General features: G+C 45.5%; 1 long non-coding RNA gene across 1 annotated transcript; it reads left to right on the top strand.

Moving 5' to 3' along the window:
- Positions 1-7,361: 7,361 nt before the first annotated feature.
- Positions 7,362-13,229, top strand: LOC119372662 (uncharacterized). Its single transcript, XR_005179621.2, has 3 exons — positions 7,362-7,426; positions 10,983-11,035; positions 13,205-13,229. It is a non-coding gene; the product is annotated as an uncharacterized LOC119372662 (long non-coding RNA).
- Positions 13,230-14,235: the final 1,006 nt, after the last annotated feature.

The raw sequence follows: 14,235 nt of genomic DNA, 5'->3' as shown, positions 1-14,235 counted from the left end.
ACCAAAAAAAAGGCAAATAAACCTACTATATGCGCATGTGTGTCTGGGTTTCTTAATAAGATGGCAGGAGTGCTCGTGATATTATCTGTAATAAGTTTCACGCCCACCTTCATACGTGCGCGGCCGGTCCTAAACTCAAGCACCGTACAACATAAAATCAACAAACATCAATGTATTTTTCAACATGTACTTTTGATTGGAAAGAATCAATGACAATTTCGTGTGTAGTTATTGAGAAGATTCAACGACATTTGACATTTAGTTGAAAAGTCATTGATTCAATCATTCGTCAATCATTTGTCAACAGTTACTCAATAGTCATTTTTATAAGGGCAGATTTGTCCCCGTCAATATCACAGCACTGGCGAACATGTCATATTGGCTTGCAGTAGAAGACGGCAAGTTGCTGGTCACAGTTACGGGTCGCTATGTGGAAGAATTATCATGTTACGACGGCAGGGAAGAATAATCGCAAATGAAACATGACATCATAGCACTCGTGATTTAATTCCAATATAGTACTTTGACATATGCATTCACTTGTAGCTGTTGTAAAAACAATTCAACATATGTGAAATAAAGATATTTATTTATTTATTTGCTTACGCATCGCCCAATAACCATTGCAGTAGAGGCATGTGTTCATTTTATGAACAACAGTACGCGCACACACATAATAAAAACAACAAGAAAACAAGTGAAAACACAACAATTTACAGAGACCAACGATACAGCACCATCGTTGCCTCGTCCATGTAGTAAGAGATCACCAATATACCGTACGGCGGCTTCTAGAAAAAGCCACACAATAGAAGAGGACTTACCGCAATGTAAAGGACGCTCATTACGGTTTATGCATGGCATCCTTTGAATGTCGACAGCAGCCAAGAGTCGGCACAGTCACCGCGTTGAGGGCTAAGTAATAAAAAGGCTTAGCCTGGACAGAAACGCGGCAAATTTTGCAGCTCAGCATTGAATATCATGTTTCTCTGATGACCCAGAAGTTGAAATCTCTCTATTGTTTGAGAATACAGTATGGCGCTAGCATCTAGCAGCATTAAAGGGACCGCTAAAACATTCCGAGTTCAAAGACTGATCGTGGTTTCTTTCTCCCCTTCACAAACCTTCTAAAGGCACTATCGCCTCCTTTCCCTCTTATTTTTATGATACAACGTGAGCGCTAAAAGTTGAGCCTAGTAGTATTTCGCGCTTTTCAGCTAAACGCTGTTATTTCCGCTTGCGCAGTCGCAAACGCACAACAACGAGGTGAAATCATTTGCTAGGCACTGTAGTGATGCGAGAAAAGACAGAACGGGCGTGCGACTACATGGGAAAGCTGGGTAGGAGGCAATTCCGACTGAGATCCCTCATATATGGAAAAAATCGATAGCTTATTCCTTTACGACGGTCACGTGAACAGGTTTCAGGCGATGGAGGAAGGAAAAACGAAGGAGGGAGCATTGCGTCACGCAGCCAGCCTTGGCAAGCCAACCCGTTTTAAGCGAGCAGCGTCGACTGATCCGCGACCTTTTGCGGTGAAATCACGCAATAACTAGATTTGCCGATACTCGGGGCATGGTGCGCGGTAGTTTTTAATCGAAGCGCGTCCTCGCTCGGCGCAGTTCTGCCGGCACACGGAGGTGGTTCAAAACATAACGGTGAATACTAAAACCTACCGCGCGCTCTGACGCTTTGATCACGAGTTTCGCCGGACCCAGTGGGCTTCAATCGCAAAGCGCAATGCTCTGTCTTTTCCTTGGCGTCGCGAATTGCTGAAAAGACGGGAACGCCAGGGTAGACAAACGTGCTAGTTTGCATATTCAGAGGTTGGTTAGGGCCATATAGATCCCTTGCAGATCACCCCAGATTGATCCTTGAGTGTGTTGTTCGTAAATTCACTGAGTGAGGTTACCCATAAATTCCGAAATCCCCCGAAAGGCGGATACCGGTGGCGTGGGTGCGGAAAACATGTCTGGTTGCTATGACGACAGCCCTTGTGAGAAGGAAGAGGAGGGAAAGCAGGCGTCTGATTGGGTGTTTGCTTCGCGCGGCAGTCGCCGGCAGCGACAAAAAATAGGTCCCGGAGCGAATGGGTCGGCGGCAGAAGAGCGTTGACGCTCCGCGGGAGAAAGAGAGAAACGCGGCGTCTCAGCGAGCGGTGAGCGGCGCGCGGGAGAGTTGCCGTGCCGCCAGTGTGTTCGTACTTGAAGCTACGCCGGCCTAAAGCGAGAACTTATAGCCTGGCGTCACGGCGCAGCTGTCGCGCCCGGCGACATTCGGCGCGCTCTGCGTGGCCGGCGCGGAGATAGAGCTGTTCCTATTTCACGCGCTCCATGCGGCGGCGTTAGACAACAATGCACTGCCCGCGGCAGCGACGTTCGGCAAAATGGCGGCGTGTGGTCCGCGTTCGGAAAGTGCGGCCGTGTTTTACTTCACATTGATCGACGATGACACGATGTGCGCCTTCTCGAAGGGATTATAAATCACATGTGCGTGGTAGACCAGGAACAGCACGGTCTGCTGCGACACGCCTGGGAAGCCTGCGGAATTCGCTTCTCGTGCGTACAGTACGGTCCACTCTTAGAGGGACACGCGGCGCGTGGCCCGCTGTCCGCGGAACGCTAACTGCTGGCGAGATTGTAAATGCAGCGCATGCGTGCGATTCATTACGGCGGTGCCTGGCCCGCGTCGTCTGCTACTTCTATGTGCAGCGCTCGGCGTGGGCTGATCCTTACCGCGTTTATTTTCGAAGTTAGAAGCAAGTGATACCACGTCTGCCTTCCGCTTGTTGAACGTTTTATTGTCGGAAGGGCAACTTAGTATATATGTTCGCTGTATCATGCTTCAATTGCCTTGTCTGTTATCAGTAGTGGCCAGTTGCTGTAGAAGTGTGTGAAAATGTATAACTGGCTTGCCGAAGCCCTTGGTGCTGTTTTTCTTCCACAAGTTGAATTTCTTTTATTTAGAAGAGTATGGACGTGCACCAACGCACCAGCTTTGCATCCTTTAAAAGACTTGTGGCTAGGTCTTGCCCCGTATATCCTCTGCCACAAAAAGTATAATCATCGAGATGTCTCCTTCAAGATTACCTTCAGGTATCGTCCTGTGCACGCCTTATTTCAATGTGTGCATGTGTTGTTGTAACAGAACAATCTTGTTGCAAAAAATAGTCGATCTTAGGAGCTTCTGCGCATGATGCTTCAGCGAGCCTAGAAACCAGTGCAGTTATACCTTGCGAAAGAGTGCAGCAATAAAAATGCGGACATTTGTTTTTCTGCCTGTTGAATGCACAGTGACCGCTAGATAAATCGCACCCCGAAAAAACGGAACCGCTTTCTAGCGCTTTTCAGGAATTGCCTGGCGCATGGGCGGAGAAGTAGCAGACGATGCCGGGCGCGTGCCGCCCTTACAAGTGTATGCGCATGCGACGCATTTACGAATCTCGCCGCTAGTCAGCGCCGCGCGGGCTGTCATCCACGCGTTCGCGTGTTCCCTCTAAGAGTGGACCGTACTGTACGTACATACATGATCCGCTTCCGTTTCTGATGCAAGCAATGTAGCTATTTTCTGGCTCCCAGAGCGTTGAATGCAATGCTTGTGAGGAAAGTCGTTTCCGATGCAAAGTCAAACAGTGCATAGCGAGAAAAAACACGACGTGTGTCAACCAAAAAGCGCGCGCAAAAACCAAAAACAGCGGGCCGACAATACTGTACCGGCGGGGCCGCGGGCGCGGAGTCAAGTGGAAACTGCGCATGCGCCACTGAATCAGCTGATTGCCGCAGCTGTCAAAGTGAGCGACTTTTCAAGCAGAATAACAGAGAGCTGAGCTAGTTGGTAAATATTCATTCTAAAAAGACAGGGCGTCCAAACAAGGACACAAGAAAGGAGTCAGGACACCACAAACGCCGACTAACAACTGAAGAGAAGCACAACGGTTGAAAAGAAAGAAAAGGCACGAAAACTTATCTGCGCATGCCCATGCAACAGGCGAACCTATCAATCCGGCACGCGTGGCGGTCTGCGTGGAAGATAACTGTTAAGGCATTTGATTTCATCTTTATGCAAGTTAATCGACGGTTGGCTCACGCATGCGCTACCACTATTCTCGATATGCCATGCTTCAATCATCAGGCGCGTTTCTTCATTTCTATGACGGTACAACACTGCGCATTCATTGAATTTTGGCGTGCACTTACAATCTCGACAATGCAAAGATAGATTAGAAGGTGAGCCTCCTTAGCGATCTCTTATGTTCCAACAATCTCTGGTTAATGCATCGGCCCGTTTGTCCTACGTAGAAGCGGCCGTAGCTGAAAGGGACCTTATACACCACACTCGTACGGCAATCAGTGAATTTGTTGGTGTGTTTTACGAAACAAATATCGGTCCGCTTCTTTTCTTTTACTGGCTCAATCTTCCTCTGCACAGCGGCACAAATCTTACCTAGCTTATTGGCAGCCGTGAAAACAACATTAACGCCGTATCTACTTCCTACTTTCTTTAGTCTGTGAGATACGCAATGAATGTACGGTATACCTACGACACGTTTCTTCCTATCGCTTTCTGCAACCATGCTCGGACTTAACACAATAGACTTCTTTAACGTTCAGCGACCGTGGCCACTGCATCACGAGGATACCCTACATCTAAAAGACGCGTAACCTGTGCGTTAAAGCTATGACTCATTTTGTGCTCACACGACTTGGTGAGGGCTGATTTAAGGCAAGACATGGCGATGCCGTTTTTTACAACCTTCGAGTGCTTCGACGAAAAATTTAACAGCGGTTTCGAAGATCTAGGAGAATACTGCCAGCACACTGGTTCTTCTGGAACGTTAAGGAAATGTCTAGAAATTGCATTTTATTATTCTGAGGCACCTCTTTAGTAAAGCTCAGCCCACCTCCATTTAATTCAAATTTTTCGCTCACGGAAGTTACCACGTTTTCAAACTCCTCACCACTACAAAAGATCAAGTAATCGTCCCATAACGAAAAACCTTAATAACAGCCAATTACTAAGGAGCCTTCCAAAAATATTGTCAATCTTGCTAAGGTATAAATCACTAGAACCGGAGCAACCTTAGAACCAATATATCCCTGATTTCTGCACATAAACGCCTTCCTTCCAACCTACAAGCGCCGACTTTAAATACATGGAAGGATTTCTAGAAATGCCCCGGTAGAAAACACCACATTTATCGGTGAAAACCGTCAGGTGCGCTTGTTCGTTAATACATTCATTAACACAATTAACAAGTCCTCATGCGGCAAAGAATAATACAGGTCTTCAATATCCACACTAAAAGCTTTACAACAGCCGGGGTTCTCCTCTGAGAGGAACTGAACTAGCGCCTGAGAATTACGCATACGAAAAGGGTCTGAAAAACTCAAAGAGGTTAAGCAGTTCTGCAAATAACTAGATACAGCGACTTGCCAGGTGCCTTGCTCTGAAACGATTGCTCGAAAGGGGGTCTCGTTCTTATGTGTTTTGGCTGAAAAAAACAATTCTAAAGTAAGTGATTTAGCCTTCTTGACATTACAAGCTATTCTCTCAAGATTATGTCTTAACAAAGGTCGACAGCACGTTGCCTAACTACCGATGGCTTAAGTTTTACCGTCCTAAATCTTTTCTATGGCTGCTAATGCTTTTTCTGAGAACAAACTGTCCGGCATAATTACAAAATACCCTTCCTTATCTGATATTACCGGCCTGAGTTTGTTCTCGACACAGTAATTAACCAAAGGCCGGATAGGATCAACACTTGAGATGCATATTAGAACCCTTGATGCTAGCAACGCAGTCTGAAATGCAGTGGGAACGCTCTTCTTCAGGAACAAGTCTAGTGATTGTACGCGGCAAACTTAAAACGTCTATTGGTTTCAGGTTCGCCTTAAAACAGTACACAAACAGTACAACAAATTCACTGATTGCCGTACGAGTGTGGTGTATAAGGTCCCTTTCAGCTGCGGCCGCTTCTACGTAGGACAAACGGGCAGATGCATTAACGAGAGATTGTTGGAACATAAGAGATCGCTAACAGGAGGCTCACCTTCTAATCTATCTTTGCATTGTCGAGATTGTAAGTGCACGCAAAAATTCGATGAATGCGCAGTGTTGTACCGTCATAGAAATGAGAGAAACGCGCCTGATGATTGAAGCATGGCATATCGAGAATAGTGGTAGCGCATGCGTAAGCCAACCTTCGATTACTTGCATAAAGATGAAATCAAATGCCTTAACAGTTATCCTCCACGTAGACCGCCAGGCGTGCCGGATTGATAGGTTCGCCTGTTGCATGGGCATGCGCAGATAAGTTTTCGTGCCTTCTTTCTTTTCAGCCGTTGTGCGTCTCTTCAGTTGTTAGTCGGCATTTGTGGTGTCCTGACTTCTTTCTTGTGTCCTTGTTTGCACGCCCTGTCGTTTTCAAGCAGATGGCGCTGGCTTCGCGCAAAGTGTGACGGCGCGCGCGCGCGACTGTAGAGTGCAAAATCACGGAGCAGGCTGGCGTAGCCGGCGTCGCGTAGCAGACCTCATCGCGCGACTTTGTGCGCTGAGCGCGCCGGACTATATCTAGGCCTTTACTCTTCCACCATGCTATGTTAACGCGATTCCTTAACAGACAGAAAGCCTGTATGGGGTCTTGTTGCAACGGAGTTCCAAGCACGCTGGGCTCTGTGGTAGAATGCTCGAATGCCATGCAAAGGGCTTGGGGTTAGAATTCCGCTCGATCCTGGATATATTTTTGGTGTGCGCAATTGCGCTTGCGGGCACCGGTGGCGGCGACTGACAATTACGCCACCAAAATCGCCTGTAGTAATCTCATAACAGATTTCGCTGTAGTATTTAGGATGAAGAAGACCGATAAGGATTGATAAAAACGTCCGCGCTCTACGGAAAGCTGACGTTGCTCAGAACGGTGGTTTCTAACGAACTTCATATTCTGCAAAAGACATAATCTATCATGTTGCCATTATTCACTTATGGTAAAGGCATGCTATAGTTTATTAACTAAGTTGAAACTACGGAAGTGTCAATAAAAATGATTGCTCTTTTGTAGGTTTTAAGGCTACAATTGGCCGACTTGTACAGCGCGTAACTTATTGGATAAATCGGCAGCGGTGAGCCAGCTGTCCTGCCGCAACTAAATTTGTGTCACATCTGTATTCACTGACATTACGGTGTCAGCCGAACGGTTTTACTTTCCCTTTTTAGGTGCACGTGGTAATTCAGTTCTGCGCATACAGAACATCTATCACAGGCGTCTGATTCCAACCGCATATATTATAGATTCTACATCAGAAGTTATTCAACGTCATAAGTAATCGTATGATCAGGCTTAAGCTTTTTCTAGGGCTATTGCGTATAAAGGAGCCTTCACGAGCTCTTGCTCAACATGCAGCGATTACCTCCTGGACAGGCAGAGAATGTAAGTGTCTTACACTTTAATATATATGTTATGCTCCAAATATGTCGACTCATGTTGGACTACCAGAGTTTCACTGTTTTGTTCGTATATAAACGAATGTCACGCTGTGAATGCATATGCGGGCTACTACGTGAATACATGACACTGACAGTAATGACTTACATAAGCAGCATTTATGATGCGGCTATGTTAGCCTGCAGCATACCTATATATGACAACTCGAGTTGACATTAAAATGTTGCAGTGGCTTAGCTCGGCTATGCCAGGATAACGTAGCGTTAGCAAAGGTTCAGCTGATTGTTCTTACCTTTCCTGATTGTCTAGGATTAGCTTGATTATCATGCTTGCTGCTGCTCCAATGACACACACATGGTATACATATATGTGGCACATGTTATTTATTTTGCCAGGCAACTACTGCGGGATCCGCTGAGTTAAGCTTCTCCGCTCTTCTGCACCGTTGAGCAGCATTTGCGCTCTCCTTCTCCATGGCTTAACCACACTGGCAAACGCCAGTGCGGCTCCAGCGCAGTGTCAGACGGCGACTGCACAGCGAAGGCGAATAGCTGCGCGCGCGCCGGCGCCATTACGTCTACCTCGGCTACGACGTCTCTCCTCTGGAAAGCGCAGACCGGCGGCAGCGAGCCGCGCGCGCAGCGGCGGAGTGCGCGGGAGGTGCCGGCTCCGATGCACCAGCTATGTGACATTACTGATCCTCGCATATGCGCAGCACGGCTGTTGAGGAGCCACGCGAAACTGGCTCGGCTAGGCCAGTGTAGCTAACGCTACAAAACGTACACAACACTCGACTCGCGTCCCCCGTTGCTACAGCCGGCGCTTTTTCAAGCGAAGCTTGTATTGCTGCCACGTGTCGCTGGCATTGTATTGGTGACCGCAAAAAGTCCCGGCCGCTGTCGCGATGGCTCTTGACTGTCACCAGGCCGCTCAGGGTACAAGGCTTTGTAAATCTTGCTGTGAAAGTATGGTTTCTTGAGATTACCGCGACGAGTATTGTGTCTGAAGGTGGTTTGTATGTGTGAGCAAAAAAAAAACAAAAAGAAAAACATACCCAGCGCGTGCAAGGAAAATGTGGCACGATGAGGCATCTCCAAGAGCTGGAACACGGAGGTCTTCATCAGGTGCACCTCATTAGGTCCTCATTAGGGTCCTCATTAGGGGTCACTGGCGTAGCTGGTGGAAGAAGGTTCAAGATCCCTCCCCCATTTTAAAAATTTGCATATGTATATATACATGGACAGATACAAACTAGCCTAAGAACATGCATAAAGTGTGGCTGAACCATCTCCCCATCCCCAAAGAATTTCTGGCTACGCTACTTTAAAGGGACACTAAAGAGAAACAATGAATTGGTTAGGTTTATAAAGTGTGCTCAGAGAAGTTTTGTGTAGTTTATTTCACGACCATAGGTTTATTATTGGAGGAGAAAACCAAGTTCAAAGTTTCATTTTTAAATTTCGCGCCGAACTTTGTAATTCGTGACGTAAAAGATTTCAAGGAGCACTTAACGTATTTTGGCGCCACTGGCTCGACAAAATTTCAAACTCGTCATGTCAAGTCTCTGGCCCCATCAGAGGACAATGTACTTCGATTTAACCGATTGGGAACTACGTAGGCCCAAGCAGGCGCCGTCAAAAATATGTGAAGTCACGGCGAATGATGCGGGAATTCCAAGGTGGCGTCGCCACCTGTGTTTTCTTGTTGCCCGTTTTCTCGCTTAATAAGCGTCTTCTCGCAGAAAAGCGGTGTTTTTGGTATCGCGTAAGGCTACTTTACTATTGCGAGAATAATCGTTTTGCTCTTTACTGTCCCATTAAGGGTTTTATAGGTTAGACGACTTGTTGAAGGTCTATAGGTTACTTTTTAATTTCAGCTACTACTGCTGTCTGTTCCGTGAAAGTAACATGGTGCTGTAATCAATACCCAGATATGACAACTTAAAAAGTGTGCACAGCTTGAAGTAGTGGTGCAACGCTGGAACCAACAGCGGAGCTAGTGTTCGGATTCCTGAAGAAGCTTCCCTCGCAAGGCAGTGTCCCTGCCTGCTTCAAAGACGTCATTGGTGGGAACATGTCACGTGACAAGTGTTACGTGATTTTGCCGGGAACATATCGCTTGTTTGGGTACAGTGCGAGGAACGAGCGAGACGGAATAGAACAGAAGAGACACGGACGAGCGCTGACTCGCAACTGAAAAGATTTATTTGAAGAACACATGGACGTAAAATATCTGTTCTATTCCATATCCGTCGTTCCTCGCGCTGCACCCAAACATGTTACCGTACCAAACAGCCCACTTTCAATACTATTGCAGCATATTGCTTGACTAGTGTTATATAATTTTACGTCGCTTGACTGGTGCCACGTAATTTTGGCGGGTGCATGTCACGTGACTAGTGTTACGTCATTTTGGCGGAAGTATGTCACTTGACTAGGGTGTGTGATTTTATGTTAGGTGCCTAAAGTTACGTAATTTGGGCGGCAGCATGTCGCGTGACCAGTCTTACGTGATATTGCGTCACGCGACTGGTGTCCCTTGATTTGGGCGTGAACATGTCGCGTTACTAAAGCTGTGTGATTTTACGTCGTGTGACTAGTGTTACGTGATTTTGGAGGGAATATGTCACGTGATTAGTGCTACTACGTTATGTGACTAGTGTTACATAATTTTACGCGAACATATCAAGTGACTAGTGTTGCGTGATTTTCAGTCACGTGTCTAGTGTTACGTGACTTTACGTCACGTGACTGGCATTGCGGGATTATTGAAGGAACATGTCACGTGACTAGTGTTACGTTAATTTGGCGGGAAGATATCACGTGACACACGTGACCATTGTTACCTGATAGTCTTTCTCTTTCTCTCGGTCTTGCTCTCGGTTTTTACTATGACTTCTTGTCTATGTTTCTATTGCTCTCTCTCTCTCTCTTTCTGTAGTGCTTTCTCTGTCTTCGAGCTTTTCATGTCCTTCTTTCATATCTTTCTGTCTCTCTCTTTCTCATTGCTTCTGAAGCTTCCTTTCTCTTTCTTTCTTTCTTTCTTTCTTTCTTCTTTCTTTCTTTCTTTCTTTCTTTTTTCTTTCTTTCTTCTTTCTTTCTTTCTTTCTTTCTTTCTTTCTTTCTGTCTTTCTTTCTTTCTTTCTTTCTTTCTTCTTTCTTTCTTTGTTTCTTTCTCTGTGCATTCGTTCTCACGCCTATCAAAGGTATTGCATCCCACGCCGTACAAATCGGCGCACGTGTTGTGGGAGCGAAGCAGAAGTTGAAGCACAGGACAAAAGGAAAGAGAGGACAAAGGAAACGTGCGTCAGTTCATGATTGTAATTTGCGTTCGCATTGCCCGGCGCTAAGAAAAGCCTGCCTAAACAGTTCCTCTGGTAAAAGTAGCATTCCCGGGCACCAATAGTACACATAGATCGTTTCTATAACGTAAATTTTCCTCACGTTCAAAGTGAAAGCCACGGCAACCAATTTGAACCGCGATACATTTTGTCTTAGAGCGAGTGACTAACTATGGTATGCTGTTTCATTGCGTTTCGCAGTTCACAGCCACTAGATGATCAAGATGGTCTACGCCATTGTGATGTTCACAACGGTGAGAAACAGTTTTCCAGTTCCCTCCTGTGTCAGAAGAGTCTTGCATAGATAGACGAAAAATTGTAATAGCTTTGCTGCCGCTCTTTCTGAGATTGTAGCTATGATAAACATGTTAGCCTTTGTCACTGAATTCCTACGCTTCGCACGTTGTAAACTGAATGCAAGGCAATCCGTTAGATAAAGGAAAAGCGAAAAAAAAAGAACAACGTTGTTTAAAGATGAAACATTGATATCGGCAGCAGTCACTTGGAAAGTTGCATGAAACTATGGTGTACTAGAATATTATTTTAGTACACTATATATGAAGCTTACTATTTTATATGCGACAATAAAGAAGAGTGAGTATTCGCTTACTAGCAAAAAACAAGTTCGATCCAACCGTAATAGGAATCGGTATAACGCGACAGTGAACCGAGTTTTCGCAGGAGTATAGTTGATATTTTATTGTACATTGGTGTATGAGACCCTGCACAATGTCTGTTGGTGTTTGGTGCCTATGGCACGGTTTGACGTGGATGCATCCGCGTTGACGCCTAATGGCACATCTCTATCCCAATGACTAACGCCAAAGATCATGATTTAACCCTTGTAGTAGCTTATGTAGTTGACATACACCTTACACAGCATATTCTGAATCCATCGCAAAGATGGCACAGCAAGCATAACACTGGTACTCGATATGCTCTCATTCGAAGCGTCGTCATTTCCAGCAAGGAAACTCCAACGTGTGCGATCCCCGTAATAGGTAATCTACGCCTGTGTTCATGCATATACCATACAGCGCTTCAGGAAGGCGAGAGGCAGAGCTTGTAGCCTGAGCCGTGAATGCGGGAAGGCGTTCCGCTTCCCGCTGGAGTGTCTCTCCCGGCACCGAAACACTGCGTTGCGCTGAAACTGCTGATGCACTCTGTCGGCGCTCGTCAACAATATCTGGGGTTTAACGTGCCAAAACCACGATATGATTATGCGAGACGCCGTAGTGTAGGGCTCTGAAACTTAGACCACCTTAGGTTCTTCGACGTGCTCCTAAATTTAAGTACACAGGCCTCAACCATTTTCGCCTCCATCGAAAATGCATCCGCCGCGGCCGGGATTCGATCCCACTACCTTCGGGACAGCAGTCTAGCGTCCATAACCACTCGGCTACTGGGCTGTCGGCGCTCCTTAGTCTCATGATGCGTACTTCACTACGCCGATTCCAGACCGCGACACCGCCCCCGCAACTGTGAAAGAGCGTAGGTGTGAGAGACATAAGGCGCGTTTGTGACGCCTCATTCAGGTGGCCACCGGCAGCGCAGTAGGTAGAGCACCCAGCCCCTATCGTTGAGGACCGAGAGTCTGTTGGTTCGACTGCCAGGTCACTGAAATCAACAAACTTTGCGTCCGATTTTTCAATGTCATCTCATTCGTGTGTTGTTTTTACCGATGTTACATTGTGACGCAAATGACGTCAGTGAAGTGTTCGTGGACCCCGGCGTTAAACACGTTCGTGTTAAAAATAGAGTGTGTTGGCCATGAACACAAATGCGCCAGGATTCTGAGGGCATGACAGCGACCGTAAGTCCTACATAGGACAAACTGGGCTATACATTATCGACCTGCGACGGGAACGTGTGACGCAGTCTGAGATGGAAAAGGTCTACACATGTACGCACATTGTACTTCCTGCAGTTGTGAACCACGCCTCAGAGAAGCAGCATTGATTGAAAAATATAAAAACCCAGTCGCGAGAAAAATAAAATTCTACGAATCTCTCCTCACCAATAATAAAGTTCATTGTCTGCCTGTCTGTTCATATCGAGAAATACGCCGAAAGTTGTATTAGTGACACGTGTTTAGCCATGTATACGCCAGAAAGCGTTTTTTGGAAGTTTCCAAGCAGAATTTAAGCCCATTTTGTTCGTTTTTTTTTTCACTTATGGCTGCGTTGTTACGCGTATGACTTTGCGTTTTGTGGAGGTATAACTTAAATTTGATGCTCTACTAAACCAGTTGCTAGTAGCTCTTTTACTGTCTGATTTGCACAAAGTTGGCCAAATGGGTACCCTTCACTTAAAAGTGGCGTTACTCTAACTAGCCCCACATTTAAAAAGTACTCTTAAGGTTACTTATTAAAGTAATTCTTAGCATGTACAGCGAGCAACAATTTTTTTGTTTTTTCTTTCAGATACTCATTTCTATAGTTAAGCAAGGTATGTACAAAGCATTTCTCTCGCATACCACAATTTATGTATTGATTTATTTACGCACTAATGTGTTTATTTATTACGAATACCATCAAACGCCGTAGCTTTATAGATGGGAGTGCGGTAATGCGGACAGCAATTCAAATGCAGAAAAAATCAGATGAAGACGGCATCATAATAGAATTCTTAGAGTACAAGAACATTATGAAACATTGGTTACACAAGTTATAATACAAATATATGTACAAAACAAAAGGTTTCATAACACTAAGCAAAAGTGCCGAGCAAGACAAACAGAACCGAACGCGGAATACGTTAATACGTCTATATTTTATGCAGATGTACAAGAGATGTACAATTGAGTTGTGGTTTAAAGCAGCGCCTTAGGTCAGTGATACAAAAACGTTTACACGACACCACCAAAGAACGCTACACAACGTAGATTACGAGAATGTGCTCGCTTATGCTAAAAATTTCAGAACATAAGGTCGCCAAAGAAAACTGTTAAGGCGATTTAAACTGGGTCGTTGTATCTATAGAACCAAAGCCCTATAATAGAGTACAGCGTCTGCAAGCAATTAGAGGCACAGGAAGAAAACATGGGATTAATGTTTCCATGCTAGTTTTTCTCGATATTCACTAAAAAAGAATGATACCGTTATTAGAAAAGAGACGGCAAATTAGACAGGAAATAACAACGTTAATTCATGCCTCTACTGGAGAGCGCTACTAAGCATTTGTTCCGCCAATTACAATGCTCCTAAATGTAGGCTCAGAACCCTTACGTCGGAGCCGTAAGTGTGTAATAGGTAAATAAAATTTATAGAGCTTCAATAACAGAAAAACGCGCGTATACCGCCGAGCATTGCTCAATTCATTGTTCTCCTCGTCACGTGCACATTGATATTTGCTGAGGCTCCTCCTCGCCACGCGCACGTTGATACTTGGTGACGAGAGCGCTAAATGATACCTCTCTACCGTCTCTTTTTCTCCAGCTCAATCCGATATAAAT

Source organism: Rhipicephalus sanguineus, chromosome 10 (genome assembly GCF_013339695.2).
Source record: "Rhipicephalus sanguineus isolate Rsan-2018 chromosome 10, BIME_Rsan_1.4, whole genome shotgun sequence".
Taxonomy (NCBI): domain Eukaryota; kingdom Metazoa; phylum Arthropoda; class Arachnida; order Ixodida; family Ixodidae; genus Rhipicephalus; species Rhipicephalus sanguineus.
This window is presented reverse-complemented; position numbering and strand designations above follow the sequence as displayed.